Here is an 18,792-nt window from a genome sequence, read left to right on the forward strand (position 1 = left end):
TATAAAAAACGTATAATGTGTATGAAAAAGATAGACATCAAAACATGTATTTTTTAAAATATTAATATTTATTTTGAAAATGTTAAACATGTATAATCTTATATATTAAAATATTAAACTTGTATAGAAATCTATACAAAAATGCAAACTTGAGTTTAAAACCTCCAAAGAAAACAAAAAATGTAAAAAGAAAATACAATAAATAAAATAACCATTGAAAAGATAGAAAGAAAACTAAGAAAAAATGAAAGAGGACTGAAGTATACCGCAGGAAATACTCAAACGAAACCGATGAATAAATAAAGAAAATCAAAGAAAAAATGATTGAAAACAGAAAAGCGAAAGAAATCGGAAGCAAAGCGACCACAAGGGAGCGAACGAATGGGCTGGTCTAGTAATATAGCACGCAGGGAAATCCTTTAGGTGAGAGCTCCGAGTAATATAGTAAGCGAGATCAGTGCTCCTATTTGATGAGAGCAACTAGTTAACGAGCGCTCCTTCGGAAGCCTCATAACAATCAGCGCCACTTGGCGTGCTCTCAGCCATTCGCCATGTGTCGCGCTCTAGACGCTTCCTCCAGATTTTATTTTTTTATTATTTTTCCGCGCGCGTTTTCAGCTTTTTAAACGGTTTTTTGGGGTTTTTTGACGTTTTGGTTTTCCTCCGGTCTTTTTTAGCTTTTTGATAAAAAAATCAAAAAAAATTTACGCAAAAAAACGTGTTTTCTTTTTTTCCCTTTCGCGAAAGTCACGGTTTCTTCCGCGAGAGGCACGGTTGTGCTTTACCGAGACTCACAGCCGTGCCTTTCGGAAACGAAAAAAAACGTTTTTTTTTTCTTTCGCGAGAGTCATGGTTTATTTCCGCGAGAGGCATGGTTGTGCTTTCGTGAGAGTCACGGCCGTGCCTCTCGGAAAGGGAAAAATAAAACGCGTTTTCTATTTTTTTTTCTTTCGCGAGAGTCATGGTTTTGCTTCCGTGAGAGGCACGGTTGTGCTTTCGCGAGAGTCACGGTTTTGCTTCCGCGAGAGGCACGGTTGTGCTTTCGCGAGAGTCACGGCCGTGCCTTTCGGAAAGGGAAAAAATATGCGTTTTCTGTTTTTTTTCCTTTCGCGAGAGTCGCGGTTTTGATTTCGCGAGAGGCACGGTTGTGCTTTCGCGAGAGTCACGGCCGTGCCTCTCGGAAACGGAAAAAAAACGCGTTTTCTGTTTTTTTCCCTTTCACGAGAGTCACGGTTTTGCTTCCACGAGAGGCACGGTTGTGATTTTGCGAGAGGCACGGGCGTGCCTCTTTTGAAAAGGGAAAATACCGTGCTCCCGGTTCGGTTTTTTCGCCCGGTTTTTTTTGTTCGGATTTTTTTGTGAAAAAAAAGTTCGTCAAAACCTATCAATATGGGATCTAGTTTTGAAGATCTCAACGCGAAGAATCCAATGACGAAAACGGTTCGAAATGTGGACGCACGATTTAAGAGATAAAACGTTTTAAATAAACGGATCTACAAAAAAAGAAAACTCACAGGTTGCGACAATTGGCGCGCTGTATGTGCGCCACTTGTCACGACCTGGGAAAGTGGAGTGTTCTTTACCACGAGTACTCCTTAATTAATAATTTCGCTATTTGGCGCGTTCAGTGCCGCAAAAGCCAACTGGCGCCCACTGCAACTCCTGGTGGGCCGACTCATCAACGTGCCACTGAATTATAGCGCGATAAAACCACGCGAAAAATATGACCATATGTAGGATCGAACTCGCACGACTACATCTCTTCTCTGAAATTGCTTAGCTAACCACTAGAGCTTCTAAATGCTAGTCACTGATATCAACGCGAATTGCTTTAGAACTAACGCGAATTACTCAGTCATTTACTATATCGCTTAAATTTTTGTGTTATTTGAAACCAAGTGGGAAAACATTTTTAAAAAAAGTTCATGAATTTATAAAAAAATGATCAGCAATTTTGAAAAAGTTCATCAAGTATGAAAAAAAGTCATAAATTTTTAAAAAGGTTCATCCTTTTTGAAAAAAGATCATCAAAATTGGAAAAGGTTCGTCGAATTTGAAAAAATTCATAGCTGAAAAAGGTTCATGGGTTCTTAAAAAAAGTACACTGGATTTGAAAAAAAATCACCATTTAAAAAAAATCAATGATTTTGAAAAAAAGTTTATCGATTTGAAAGTTTTCCACAAATTTTGAAAAAATATTCATTGATTTTTAGACAATTTGCATCTATTTGAAAAAAGTTCATCGAATTAGGAAAATTGCATTTTGAAAAAAAGTAAAGAAAAAAGGAAAAAATATGAAAGAAAAGAAACATAAAAAGGAAGAAAGAAAAGAACAAAAACCAGTTCAGGAAAACTCACAAACGAATAAAAAATAAAAAATCCAATATTAAAGAAGAATTGGAAATGGATTATCCCAACGTGTTGTCAGCCCCGGTTGGTTAGTGCGTCTTGCACTTAGGCTGCAGGACGCGGGTGTTAGCAGAAATAGTTGGTCTCCTGTGTGCCCTCGTCGTGCCCACGTACAGCTGCACGATCACCACCTCCCAGCGCACGTCACTCCTGTAAACTGCGCTACGGCGCCCCCCGTTGTACTATATACATGAGTGTAATACAGAGATTACCGCAAGATGCATTCCATTCACTTCTCTTCAATCCACATGGTATCAGACGCCGGCACCGTCCCGCGCCTGTAAACCGCCTTCCGCTGCCCCTTTAGCTCCTCTCCGGCGATGGCTACTCCGCCGCCGCCTCCCCCACCACCACCCCCTCCTCGTTTTGGCCATGGCCTCTCCGGCACCTTTGACGTCGTGGCCACTCCCTCGTCCGGGCGGTCTCCGCTCCTGACTCCTGCTGCCCTTGCCGCTGCCAGTCGCGTCGGCGCTCTTGCCGCGCCTGCCGCGGCCCCGGTTGCGGCCTTGTCGCCGCCCACTTCCCCCCTGGCTGCGATCTATATCAACCAGCACGTACCCATCATCCTCTCCCTGAACCCACCCAACTTCTCGCAGTGGAGGACCCTGTTTGAGGTCACCTTCCAGAAGAGCGGCGTCACTTCTCACCTCACCGGCCCGCCGCGCCCCACCAATCCGGTCTGGGCGCAAGATGACGCCTACGTCGTCTCCTGGCTCTACACCCGTGTGAGCCCTGAGATCTTCGGGCTGATCCACTAGCGCGGTGCCACGGTCGCGCAGCTCTGGGAGTCGATCACCTCGCTGTTTCTTGAAAACCGCGAGCACCAGGCTGTCTTCCTCGCCACCGAGTTCCGCCGCATCGAGCATGGCTCGGGATCGGTCATCTCCTACTTCTCGCGCCTCAAGGAGTGCGCGGATCGCCTCGCAGACCTCGGTGAGCACGTGACCGATCGTGATCAAGTTCTTAACATGTTCCGAGGCCTTCACCCTTGCCAGTGCTATGCCATCCCGATCCTCACTATGCAGACGCCGTTTCCCACCTTCCTCCGTTGCCGCGCGTTTCTGCTGCTTGAGGAGAGCCGGCTGGCGCCCGAGCCCTCCACGGAGATGGCTCTGTACGCCGCCCGCGCCCCCCAGCTCCAACTCCAGCGGGGCATCCTCGGGTGGTGGCCACCAAGGTGGCGGCAACCGTCGCTCTGGTGGCGGCCGCAACAAGGGGAAAGGTAAGGCCGTCGATCACAGCGGTGCGTCCTCGTCCTGTCCCCCTGCACCAACTGCTCCTGCGCCCGCGCCCTGGACTGGCATGGTGCATGCCTGGCCCATGCCGTGGCGCCCGCATGCGCCCGGGCCGGCGTGCTCGGTCCGCGGCCCGGCTGTACTGCGCCATTCGTCGGGATCGCGTCGCACTACACTGCTACGCCATCTGCTGCACCACACCCGATCCCCTACGACGCCCCGCCCGTCGTCTGGACGCCCGGAGCTGTACCACCCCATCCTCTCTACGGCGCGCCACCCGCCGGTGCGGCGCCCTCTGGACAACCTGCCTGGGATCAGGCCGGTCTGGTGCAGGCCTTGAACAACCTCGGGGTGCAACAGCAGCAACCGCCCAACCCGACCTGGTACCTGGATACGGGTGCTTCATCACACATGGCGTCCTCGTCCGGTATGTTGTCCTCCGCCCAACCCTGTACTTCTACCCGTATAGTAGTTGGCAATGGTACCTCGTTTGCGATCACGCACAAAGGACACACCATTCTTCCTACCTCTGGCTCTCCTCTCTCTCTCTCACAAACGTTCTTATTTCTCCAATCCTAGTCAAAAATCTTCTTTCCATCAAGAAACTAGCCCGTGATAATCCCGTTAATGTTGAATTTGACGACATTGGCTTCTCTGTCAAGGATCGAAGAACGAAGAGGGTGATCCTCCGATGTGATGACGACGGCGACCTCTACCCCGTCTCTCCTCCGTCGACGCACCATGCCCTCACCGCCATCTCCGCTGAACCGTGGCACGAACGCTGTTGGGGAACGTAGTAATTTCAAAAAAATTCCTACGCACACACAAGATCATGGTGATGCATAGCAACGAGAGGGGAGAGTGTTGTCCACGTACCCTCATAGACCGAAAGCGGAAGCGTTAACACAATGCGGTTGATGTAGTCGTACGTCTTCACGATCCGACCGATCAAGTACCGAACGTACGGCACCTCCGAGTTCAGCACACGTTCAGCTCGATGACGTCCCTTGAACTCCGATCCAGCCGAGTGTTGAGGGAGAGTTTCGTCAGCACGACGGCGTGGTGACGATGATGATGTTCTACCGACGCAGGGCTTTGCCTAAGCACCGCTACAATATTATCGAGGTGTAATATGGTGGAGGGGGGCACCGCACACGGCTAAGAGATCAATGAGAGTAGGACTCCCCCCCTTTTCCTAGTTGGATTAGGACTTGGGAGGGGGGAAAGAGGAGAGGGAGAAGAAGGAAGGGGGGCGCCGCCCCCTTCTCCTTGTCCTATTCGGACTAGGGGGAGGGGCGCGCGGCCCAGCCCTAGCCGCCTCTCCTCTCTTCCACCTAGGCCCACTAAGGCCCATTATGTTGCCGGGGGGGGGGGTCCGGTAACCTCCCGGTACTCCGGTAAAATCCCGATTTCACCAGGAACACTTCCGATATCCAAACATAGGCTTCCAATATATCAATCTTTATGTCTCGACCATTTCGAGACTCCTCGTCATGTCCGTGATCACATCCGGGACTCCGAACAACCTTCGGTACATCAAAACATATAAACTCATAATATAACTGTCATCGAAACGTTAAGCGTGCGGACCCTACGGGTTCGAGAACTATGTAGACATGACCGAGACACGTCTCCGGTCAATAACCAATAGCGGAACCTGGATGCTCATATTGGCTCCCACATATTCTACGAAGATCTTTATCGGTCAGACCGCATAACAACATACGTTGTTCCCTTTGTCATCGGTATGTTACTTGCCCGAGATTCAATCGTCAGTATCCCAATACCTAGTTCAATCTAGTTTCCGGCAAGTCTCTTTACTCGTTCCGTAATACACCATCTCGCAACAAACTCATTAGTTGCAATGCTTGCAAGGCTTAAGTGATGTGCATTACCGAGAGGGCCCAGAGATACCTCTTCGACAATCGGAGTGACAAATCCTAATCTCGAAATACGCCAACCCAGCAAGTACCTTCGGAGACACCTGTAGAGCACCTTTATAATCACCCAGTTACGTTGTGACGCTTGGTAGCACACAAAATGTTCCTCCGGTAAACGGGAGTTGCATAATCTCATAGTCATAGGAACACGTATAAGTCATGAAGAAAGCAATAGCAACATACTAAACGATCGAGTGCTAAGCTAACGAAATGGGTCAAGTCAATCACATCATTCTCCTAATGATGTGATCCCGTTAATCAAATGACAACTCATGTCAATGGCTAGGAAACATAACCATCTTTGATCAACGAGCTAGTCAAGTAGAGGCATACTAGTGACACTTTGTTTGTCTATGTATTCACACAAGTATTATGTTTCCGGTTAATACAATTCTAGCATGAATAATAAACATTTATCATGATATAAGGAAATAAATAATAACTTTATTATTGCCTCTAGGGCATATTTCCTTCAGTCTCCCACTTGCACTAGAGTCAATAATCTAGATTACACAGTAATGATTCTTACACCCATGGAGCATTGGTGCTGATCATGTTTTGCTCGTGGAAGAGGCTTAGTCAACGGGTCTGCAATATTCAGATCCGTATGTATCTTGCAAATTTCTATGTCTCCCACCTGGACTAAATCCCGGATGGAATTGAAGCGTCTCTTGATGTGTTTGGTTCTCTTGTGAAATATGGATTCCTTTGCTAAGGCAATTGCACCAGTATTGTCACAAAAGATTTTCATTGGACCCGATGGACTAGGTATGACACCTAGATCGGATATGAACTCCTTCATCCAGACTCCTTCATTTGCTGCTTCCGAAGCAGCTATGTACTCCGCTTCACACGTAGATCTCGCCACGACGCTTTGTTTAGAACTGCACCAACTGACAGCTCCACCGTTCAATGTAAACACGTATCCGGTTTACGATTTAGAATCGTCCGGATCAGTGTCAAAGCTTGCATCGACGTAACCATTTACGATGAGCTCTTTGTCACCTCCATAAACGAAAAACATATCCTTAGTCCTTTTCAGTTATTTCAGGATGTTCTTGACCGCTGTCCATGTTGGGAATCGTAGCATAATTTTAAAATTTTCCTACGCTCACCAAGATGCATCTATAGAGTATACTAGCAATGAGGGGAAAGGAGTGCATCTACATACCCTTGTAGATCGCGAGCGGAAGCGTTCCAATGAACATGGATGACGGAGTCGTACTCGCCGTGATCCAAATCACCGATGACCGAGTGCCGAACGGACGGCACCTCCGCGTTCAACACACGTACGGTGCAGCGACGTCTCCTCCTTCTTGATCCAGCAAGGGGGAAGGAGAGGTTGATGGAGATCCAGCAGCACGACGGCGTGGTGGTGGATGTAGCGGGATGCCGGCAGGGCTTCGCCGAGCATATACGAGAGAGAGAGGTGTTTCAGGGGGAGAGGGAGGCGCCCAAGGCTGTAGGTTGCTGCCCTCCCTCCCCTCCCCCTTTATATAGGCCCCCTGGGGGGGCGCCGGCCCTGGAGATGGGATCTCAAGGGGGGGCGGCGGCCAAAGGGGGGAAGGGGTTGCCTTGCCCCCCAAGGCAAGTGGGAAGCCCCCCCACCCTAGGGTTCCCAACCCTAGGCGCATGGGGGGAGGCCCATGGGGGGCGCCCAGCCCACTAGGGGCTGGTTCCCTTCCCACTTCAGCCCACGGGGCCCTCCGGGATAGGTGGCCCCACCCGATGGACCCCCGGGACCCTTCCGGTGGTCCCGGTACAATACCGGTAACCCCCGAAACTTTCCCGGTGGCCGAAACTTGACTTCCTATATATAATTCTTTACCTCCGGACCATTCCGGAACTCCTCGTGACGTCCGGGATCTCATCCGGGACTCCGAACAACTTTCGGGTTTCCGCATACACATATCTCTACAACCCTAGCGTCACCGAACCTTAAGTGTGTAGACCCTACGGGTTCGGGAGACATGCAGACATGACCGAGACGCCTCTCCGGTCAATGACCAACATCGGGATCTGGATACCCATGTTGGCTCCCACATGTTCCACGATGATCTCATCGGATGAACCACGGTGTCGAGGATTCAATCAATCCCGTATGCAATTCCCTTTGTCAATCGGTATGTTACTTGCCCGAGATTCGATCGTCGGTATCCCAATACCTTGTTCAATCTCGTTACCGGCAAGTCTCTTTACTCGTACCGCAATGCATGATCCCGTGACTAACGCCTTAGTCACATAGAGCTCAATATGATGATGCATTACTGAGTGGGCCCAGAGATACCTATCCGTCATACGGATTGACAAATCCCAGTCTCGATCCGTGCCAACCCAACAGACACTTTCGGAGATACCCTTAGTGCACCTTTATAGTCACCCAGTTACGTTGTGACGTTTGGCACACCCAAAGCACTCCTACGGTATCCGGGAGTTGCACGATCTCATGGTCTAAGGAAAAGATCTTGACATTGGAAAAGCTCTAGCAAACGAAACTACACGATCTTTTATGCTATGCTTAGGATTGGGTCTTGTCCATCACATCATTCTCCTAATGATGTGATCCCATTATCAACGACATCCCATGTCCATAGTCAGGAAACCATGACTATCTGTTGATCAACGAGCTAGTCAACTAGAGGCTTACTAGGGACACGTTGTGGTCTATGTATTCACACATGTATTACGATTTCCGGACAATACAATTATAGCATGAACAATAGACAATTACCATGAACAAAGAAATATAATAATAACCATTTATTATTGCCTCTAGGGCATATTTCCAACAGTCTCCCACTTGCACTAGAGTCAATAATCTAGTTACATTGTGATGAATCGAACACCCATTGCGACCTGGTGTTGATCATGTTTTGCTCTAGGGAGAGGTTTAGTCAATGGATCTGCTACATTCAGGTCCGTATGTACTTTACAAATATCTATGTCTCCATTTTGAACACTTTCACGAATGGAGTTGAAGCAACGCTTGATATGCCTGGTCTTCCTGTGAAACCTGGGCTCCTTCGCAAGTGCAATAGCTCCAGTGTTGTCACAGAAGAGAGTCATCGGGCCCGACGCATTGGGAATCACCCCTAGGTCGGTAATGAACTCCTTCATCCAGACTGCTTCCTGTGCTACCTCCGAGGCTGCCATGTACTCCGCTTCACATGTAGATCCCGCCACGACGCTTTGCTTGCAACTGCACCAGCTTACTGCTCCTCCATTCAAAATATACACGTATCCGGTCTATGACTTCGAGTCATCCAGATCTGTGTCGAAGCTAGCGTCGACGTAACCCTTTACGACGAGCTCTTCGTCACCTCCATAAACGAGAAACATATCCTTAGTCCTTTTCAGGTACTTCAGGATATTCTTGACCGCTGTCCAGTGTTCCATGCCGGGATTACTTTGGTACCTTCCTACCACACTTACGACAAGGTTTACATCAGGTCTGGTACACAGCATGGCATACATAATAGACCCTATGGCCGAGGCATAGGGGATGATACTCATCTTTTCTATATCTTCTGCCGTGGTCGGGCATTGAGCCGTGCTCAATTGCACACCTTGCAATACAGGCAAGAACCCCTTCTTGGACTGATCCATATTGAACTTCTTCAATATCTTGTCAAGGTATGTACTCTGTGAAAGACCAATGAGGCGTCTTGATCTATCTCTATAGATCTTGATGCCTAATATATAAGCAGCTTCTCCAAGGTCCTTCATTGAAAAACACTTATTCAAATAGGCCTTTATACTTTCCAAGAATTCTATATCATTTCCCATCAATAATATGCCATCCACATATAATATGAGAAATGCTACAGAGCTCCCACTCACTTTCTTGTAAACACAGGCTTCTCCATAAGTCTGTGTAAACCCAAACGCTTTGATCATGTCATCAAAGCGAATGTTCCAACTCCGAGATGCTTGCACCAGCCCATAGATTGAGCGCTGGAGCTTGCATACTTTGTTAGCATTCTTAGGATCGACAAAACCTTCCGGCTGCATCATATACAACTCTTCCTTAAGGAAGCCATTAAGGAATGCCGTTTTGACGTCCATCTGCCATATCTCATAATCATAGTATGCGGCAATTGCTAACATGATTCGGATGGACTTCAGCTTCGCTACGGGTGAGAAAGTCTCATCGTAGTCAACCCCTTGAACTTGTCGATAACCCTTAGCGACAAGTCGAGCTTTGTAGATGGTCACATTACCATCCGCGTCCGTCTTCTTCTTAAAGATCCATTTGTTTTCTATGGCTCGCCGATCATCGGGCAAGTCAGTCAAAGTCCATACTTCCTTTTCATACATGGATCCTATCTCGGATTTCATGGCTTCTAGCCATTTGTCGGAATCCGGGCCCGCCATCGCTTCTTCATAGTTCGAAGGTTCACCATTGTCTAACAACATGATTTCCAGGACAGGGTTGCCGTACCACTCTGGTGCGGAACGTGTCCTTGTGGACCTACGAAGTTCAGTGGCAACTTGATCTGAAGCTTCATGATCATCATCATTAACTTCCTCCCCAGTCGGTGTAGGCACCACATGAACATCTTTCTGCGCTGCGCTACTTTCCGGTTCGGAAGGGGTGACTATCACCTCATCAAGTTCCACTTTCCTCCCACTCAATTCTTTCGAGAGAAACTCCTTCTCCAGAAAGGACCCGTTCTTGGCAACGAAGATCTTGCCTTCGGATCTGAGGTAGAAGGTATACCCAATAGTTTCCTTAGGGTATCCTATGAAGATGCATTTTTCCGACTTGGGTTCGAGCTTTTCAGGTTGAAGTTTCTTGACATAAGCATCGCATCCCCAAACTTTTAGAAACGACAGCTTAGGTTTCTTCCCAAACCATAATTCATACGGTGTCATCTCAACGGATTTCGACGGAGCCCTATTTAAAGTGAATGCGGCAGTCTCTAAAGCATAGCCCCAAAATGAGAGCGGTAAATCGGTAAGAGACATCATAGATCGCACCATATCCAATAGAGTGCGATTACGACGTTCGGACACACCATTTCTCTGAGGTGTTCCAGGCGGCGTGAGTTGTGAAACTATTCCACATTTCCTTAAGTGTGCACCAAACTCGTGACTTAAATATTCTCCACCACGATCTGATCGTAAGAATTTTATTTTTCTGTCACGTTGATTCTCAACTTCACTCTGAAATTCCTTGAACTTTTCAAAGGTTTCAGACTTGTGTTTCATTAGGTAGACATACCCATATCTACTTAAATCATCAGTGAGAGTGAGAACATAACGATATCCTCCGCGAGCCTCAACACTCATTGGACCGCACACATCAGTATGTATGATTTCCAATAAGTTGGTTGCTCGCTCCATTGTTCCGGAGAACGGAGTCTTGGTCATCTTACCCATGAGGCATGGTTCGCACGTGTCAAATGATTCGTAATCAAGAGACTCCAAAAGTCCATCTGCATGGAGCTTCTTCATGCGCTTGACACCAATGTGACCAAGGCGGCAGTGCCACAAGTATGTGGGACTATCGTTATCAACTTTACATCTTTTGGTATTCACACTATGAACATGTGTAACATCACGTTCGAGATTCATCAAAAATAAACCATTGACCAGCGGGGCATGACCATAAAACATATCTCTCAAATAAATAGAACAACCATTATTCTCGGATTTAAATGAGTAGCCATCTCGAATTAAACGAGATCCAGATACAATGTTCATGCTCAAAGCTGGCACTAAATAACAATTATTGAGGTTTAAAACTAATCCCGTGGGTAGATGCAGAGGTAGCATGCCGACGGCGATCACATCGACCTTGGAACCATTCCTGACGCGCATCGTCACCTCGTCCTTCGCCAGACTCCGTTTATTCCGTAGTTCCTGTTTTGAGTTACAAATATGAGCAACCGCACCGGTATCAAATACCCAGGAGCTACTACGAGTACTGGTAAGGTACACATCAATTACATGTATATCACATATACCTTTGGTGTTGCCGGCCTTCTTCTTGTCCGCTAAGTATTTGGGGCAGTTCCGCTTCCAGTGACCACTTCCCTTGCAATAAAAGCACTCAGTCTCGGGCTTGGGTCCATTCTTTGACTTCTTCCCAGTAACTGGTTTACCGGGCGCGGCAACTCCCTTGCCGTCCTTCTTGAAGTTCTTCTTACCCTTGCCCTTCTTGAACTTAGTGGTTTTATTCACCATCAACACTTGATGTTCTTTTCTGATCTCCCCTTCCGCTGATTTCAGCATTGAATATACCTCAGGAATGGTCTTTTCCATCCCCTGCATATTGTAGTTCATCACAAAGCTCTTGTAGCTTGGTGGAAGCGACTGGAGGATTCTGTCAATGACCGCGTCATCCGGGAGATTAACTCCCAGCTGAGACAAGCGGTTGTGCAACCCAGACATTCTGAGTATCTGCTCACTAACAGAAATGTTCTCCTCCATTTTACAGCTGAAGAACTTGTCGGAGACATCATATCTCTCGACCCGGGCATGAGCTTGGAAAACTAATTTCAGCTCCTCGAACATCTCATATGCTCCATGTTTCTCAAAACGCTTTTGGAGACCCGGTTCTAAGCTGTAAAGCATGCCGCACTGAACGAGGGAGTAATCATCAGCACGCTGCTGCCAAGCGTTCATAACGTCTTGGTTCTCTGGGATTGGTGCATCACCTAGCGGTGCTTCTAAGACATAATCTTTCTTGGCTACTATGAGGATGATCCTTAGGTTCCGGACCCAGTCCGTATAGTTGCTGCCATCATCTTTCAGCTTGGTTTTCTCTAGGAACGCGTTGAAATTGAGGACTACGTTGGCCATTTGATCTACAAGACATAGTGTAAAGATTTTAGACTAAGTTCATGATATTAAGTTCATATAATCAAATTATTTAATGAACTCCCACTCAGATAGACATCCCTCTAGTCATCTAAGTGAAACATGATCCGAGTTTAACTAGGCCGTGTCCGATCATCACGTGAGACGTACTAGTCAAGATCGGTGAACATCTCCATGTTGATCGTATCTTCTATACGACTCATGCTCGACCTTTCGGTCCTCCGTGTTCCGAGGCCATGTCTGTACATGTCAAGTCAACCTAGGCTCGTCAAGTCAACCTAAGTGTATTGCGTGTGTTCCGAGGCCATGTCTGTACATGCTAGGCTCGTCAACACCCGTTGTATTCGAACGTTAGAATCTATCACACCCGATCATCACGTGGTGCTTCGAAACAACGAACCTTCGCAACGGTGCACAGTTAGGGTGAACACTTTCTTGAAATTATTATAAGGGATCATCTTACTTACTACCGTCGTTCTAAGCAAATAAGATGCAAAAACATGATAAACATCACATGCAATCAAATAGTGACATGATATGGCCAATATCATTATGCTCCTTTGATCTCCATCTTCGGGGCACCATGATCATCTTCGTCACCGGCATGACACCATGATCTCCATCATCATGATCTCCATCATCGTGTCTTCATGAAGTCGTCACGCCAACGATTACTTCTACTTCTATGGCTAACGCGTTTAGCAACAAAGTAAAGTAATTTACATGGCGTTATTCAATGACACGCAGGTCATGCAAAATAATAAAGACAACTCCTATGGCTCCTGCCGGTTGTTATACTCATCGACATGCAAGTCGTGATTCCTATTACAAGAATATGATCAATCTCATACATCACATATATCATTCATCACATCTTCTGGCCATATCACATCACATAACATATGCTGCAAAAACAAGTTAGACGTCCTCTAATTGTTGTTGCAAGTTTTTACGTGGTTTGTAGGTTTCTAGCAAGAACGTTTTCTTACCTACGTATGACCACAACGTGATTTGCCAATTTCTATTTACCCTTCATAAGGACCCTTTTCATCGAATCCGTTCCGACTAAAGTAGGAGAGACAGACACCCGCTAGCCACCTTATGCAACTAGTGCATGTCAATCGGTGGAACCTGTCTCACGTAAGCGTACGTGTAAGGTCGGTCCGGGCCGCTTCATCCTACAATGCCGCCGAAACAAGAAAAGACTAGTAGCGGCAAGAAGAATTGGCAAACTCAACGCCCACAACTGCTTTGTGTTCTACTCGTGCATAGTAACTACGCATAGGCCTGGCTCATGATGCCACTGTTGGGAATCGTAGCATAATTTTAAAATTTTCCTACGCTCACCAAGATGCATCTATGGAGTATACTAGCAACGAGGGGAAAGGAGTGCATCTACATACCCTTGTAGATCGCGAGCGGAAGCGTTCCAATGAACGTGGATGACGGAGTCGTACTCGCCGTGATCCAAATCACCGATAACCGAGTGCCGAACGGACGGCACCTCCGCGTTCAACACACGTATGGTGCAGCGACGTCTCCTCCTTCTTGATCCAGCAAGGGGGAAGGAGAGGTTGATGGAGATCCAGCAGCACGACGGCGTGGTGGTGGATGTAGCGGGATGCCGGCAGGGCTTCGCCGAGCATATACGAGAGAGAGAGGTGTTGAAGGGGGAGAGGGGGGCGCCCAAGGCTGTAGGTTGCTGCCCTCCCTCCCCTCTCCCTTTATATAGGCCCCCTAGGGGGGCGCCAGCCCTGGAGATGGGATCTCAAGGGGGGGGGGGCGGCGGCCAAAGGGGGGAAGGGGTTGCCTTGCCCCCCAAGGCAAGTGGGAAGCCCCCCACCCTAGGGTTCCCAACCCTAGGCGCATGGGGGGAGGCCCATGGGGGGGCGCCCAGCCCACTAGGGGCTGGTTCCCTTCCCACTTCAGCCCACGGGGCCCTCCGGGATAGGTGGCCCCACACGGTGGACCCCCGGGACCCTTCCGGTGGTCCCGGTACAATACCGGTAACCCCCGAAACTTTCCCGGTGGCCGAAACTTGACTTCCTATATATAATTCTTTACCTCCGGACCATTCCGGAACTCCTCGTGACGTCCGGGATCTCATCCGGGACTCCGAACAACTTTCGGGTTTCCGCATACACATATCTCTACAACCCTAGCGTCACCGAACCTTAAGTGTGTAGACCCTACGGGTTCGGGAGACATGCAGACATGACCGAGACGCCTCTCCGGTCAATAACCAACAGCGGGATCTGGATACCCATGTTGGCTCCCACATGTTCCACGATGATCTCATGGGATGAACACGGTGTCGAGGATTCAATCAATCCCGTATGCAATTCCCTTTGTCAATCGGTATGTTACTTGCCCGAGATTCGATCGTCGGTATCCCAATACCTTGTTCAATCTCGTTACCGGCAAGTCTCTTTACTCGTACCGCAATGCATGATCCCGTGATTAACGCCTTAGTCACATAGAGCTCAATATGATGATGCATTACCGAGTGGGCCCAGAGATACCTCTCCGTCATACGGAGTGACAAATCCCAGTCTCGATCCGTGCCAACCCAACAGACACTTTCAGAGATACCCGTAGTGCACCTTTATAGTCACCCAGTTACGTTGTGACGTTTGGCACACCCAAAGCACTCCTACGGTATCCGGGAGTTGCACGATCTCATGGTCTAAGGAAAAGATACTTGACATTGGAAAAGCTCTAGCAAACGAAACTACACGATCTTTTATGCTATGCTTAGGATTGGGTCTTGTCCATCACATCATTCTCCTAATGATGTGATCCCGTTATCAACGACATCCCATGTCCATAGTCAAGAAACCATGACTATCTGTTGATCAACGAGCTAGTCAACTAGAGGCTTACTAGGGACACGTTGTGGTCTATGTATTCACACATGTATTACGATTTTCGGACAATACAATTATAGCATGAACAATAGACAATTACCATGAACAAAGAAATATAATAATAACCATTTATTATTGCCTCTAGGGCCTATTTCCAACAGTCCAGTGATCCACTCTTGGATTACTTTGGTACCTTCCTGCTAGACTTATAGCAAGGCACACATCAGGTCTGGTACACAGCATTGCATACACGATAGATCCTATGGCTGAAGCATAGGGAACATCTTTCATCTTCTCTCTATCTTCTGAAGTGGTCGGGCATTGAGTCTTACTCAACTTCACACCTTGTAACACAGGCAAGAACCCTTTCTTTGCTTGATCCATTTTGAACTTTTTCAAAACTTTGTCAAGGTATGTGCTTTGTGAAAGTCCAATTAAGCGTTTTGATCTATCTCTATAGATCTTTATGCCCAATATATACGCAGCTTCACCGAGGTCTTTCATTGAAAAACTCTTATTCAAGTATCCCTTTATGCTATCCAGAAATTCTATATCATTTCCAGTCAGCAATATGTCAAATGCTACAGAGCTCCCACCCACTTTCTTGTAAATACAGGCTTCTCCAAAAGTCCGTACAAAACCAAATGCTTGATCACACTATCAAAGCGTTTATTCCAACTCCGAGAGGCTTGCACCAGTCCATAAATGGATCGCTGGAGCTTGCACACTTTGTTAGCTCCCTTTGGATCGACAAAACCTTCCGGTTGCATCATATACAATTCTTCTTCCAGAAATCCATTCAGGAATGCAGTTTTGACATCATTTGCCAAATTTCATAATCATAAAATGCGCCAATTGCTAACATGATTCGGACAGACTTAAGCATCGCTACGGGTGAGAAGGTCTCATCGTAGTCAATCCCTTGAACTTGTCGAAAACATTTCGCAACAAGTCGAGCTTTATAGATAGTAACATTACCGTCAGCGTCAGTCTTCTTCTTGAAGATCCATTTATTTTCAATGGCTTGCCGATCATCGGGCAAGTCAACCAAAGTCCATACTTTGTTCTCATACATGGATCCCATCTCGGATTTCATGGCCTCAAGCCATTTTGCGGAATCTGGGCTCACCATCGCTTCTTCATAGTTCGTAGGTTCGTCATGGTCTAGTAACATAACCTCCAGAACAGGATTACCATACCACTCTGGTGCGGATCTTACTCTGGTTGACCTACGAGGTTCAGTAACAACTTGATCTAAAGTTTCATGATCATCACCATTAACTTCCTCACTAATTGGTGTAGGCGTCACAGGAACCGATTTCTGTGATGAACTATTTTCCAATAAGGGAGCAGGTACAGTTACCTCATCAATTTCTACTTTCCTCCCACTCACTTCTTTCGAGAGAAACTCCTTCTCCAGAAAAATTCCGAATTTAGCAACAAAAGTTTTGCCTTCGGATCTGTGATAGAAAGTGTACCCAACAGTCTCCTTTGGGTATCCTATGAAGACACATTTCTCCGATTTGGGTTCGAGCTTATCAGGTTGAAGTTTTTTCACATAAGCATCGCAGCCCCAAACTTTAAGAAACGACAACTTTGGTTTCTTGCCAAACCACAGTTCATAAGGCGTCGTCTCAACGGATTTCGATGGTGCCCTATTTAACTTGAATGCAGCCGTCTCTAAAGCATAACCCCAAAACGATAGCGGTAAATCAGTAAGAGACATCATAGATCGCACCATATCTAGTAAAGTACGATTACGACGTTCGGACACACCATTACGCTGTGGTGTTCCGGGTGGCGTGAGTTGCGAAACTATTCCGCATTGTTTCAAATGAAGACCAAACTCATAACTTAAATATTCTCCTCCACGATCAGATCGTAGAAATTTTATTTTCTTGTTACGATGATTTTCAACTTCACTCTGAAATTCTTTGAACTTTTCAAATGTTTCATACTTATGTTTCATTAAGTAGATATACCCATATCTGCTCAAATCATCTGTGAAGGTGAGAAAATAACGATATCCGCCACGAGCCTCAATATTCATCGGACCACATACATCTGTATGTATGATTTCCAACAAATCTGTTGCTCTCTCCATAGTTCCAGAGAACGGTGTTTTAGTCATCTTGCCCATGAGGCACGGTTCGCAAGTACCAAGTGATTCATAATCAAGTGGTTCCAACAGTCCATCAGTATGGAGTTTCTTCATGCGCTTTACACCGATATGACCTAAACGGCAGTGCCACAAATAAGTTGCACTATCATTATCAACTCTGCATCTTTTGGCTTCAATATTATGAATATGTGTATCACTACTATCGAGATTCAACAAAAATAGACCACTCTTCAAGGGTGCATGACCATAAAAGATATTACTCATATAAATAGAACAACCATTATTCTCTGATTTAAATGAATAACCGTCTCGCATCAAACAAGATCCAGATATAATGTTCATGCTTAACGCTGGCACCAAATAACAATTATTTAGGTCTAAAACTAATCCCGAAGGTAGATGTAGAGGTAGCGTGCCGACCGCGATCACATCGACTTTGGAACCATTTCCCACGCGCATCGTCACCTCGTCCTTAGCCAATCTTCGCTTAATCCGTAGCCCCTGTTTCGAGTTGCAAATATTAGCAATAGAACCAGTACCAAATACCCAGGTGCTACTACGAGCATTAGTAAGGTACACATCAATAACATGTATATCACATATACCTTTGTTCACCTTGCCATCCTTCTTATCCGCCAAATACTTGGGGCAGTTCCGCTTCCAGTGACCAGTCTGCTTGCAGTAGAAGCACTCAGTCTCAGGCTTAGGTCCAGACTTGGGTTTCTTCTCCTGAACAACAACTTGCTTGCTGTTCTTCTTGAAGTTCCCCTTCTTCTTCCCTTTGCCCTTTTTCTTGAAACTAGTGGTCTTATTGACCATCAACACTTGATGCTCCTTTTTGATTTCTACCTCCGCAGCCTTTAGCATTGCGAAGAGCTCGGGAATCGTCTTATCCATCCCTTGCATGTTATACTTCATCACGAAGCTCTTGTAGCTTGGTGGCAGTGATTGAAGAATTTTGTCAATGACGCTATCATCCAGAAGATTAACTCCCAGTTGAATCAAGTGATTGTTATACCCAGACATTTTGAGTATATGCTCACTGACAGAACTATTCTCTTCCATCTTGCAGCTGTAGAACTTATTGGAGACTTCATATCTCTCAATCCGGGCATTTGCTTGAAATATTAACTTCAACTCCTGGAACATCTCATATGCTCCATGACGTTCAAAACGTCGTTGAAGACCCGGTTCTAAGCCGTAAAGCATGGCACACTGAACTATCGAGTAGTCATCAGCTTTGCTCTGCCAGACGTTCACAACATCTGGTGTTGCTCCTGCAGCAGGCCTCGCACCCAGCGATGCTTCCAGGACGTAATTCTTCTGTGCAGCAATGAGGATAATCCTCAAGTTACGGACCCAGTCCGTGTAATTGCTACCATCATCTTTCAACT

The sequence above is a fragment of the Aegilops tauschii genome, chromosome 7 (genome assembly GCF_002575655.3).
Source record: "Aegilops tauschii subsp. strangulata cultivar AL8/78 chromosome 7, Aet v6.0, whole genome shotgun sequence".
NCBI lineage: Eukaryota > Viridiplantae > Streptophyta > Magnoliopsida > Poales > Poaceae > Aegilops > Aegilops tauschii.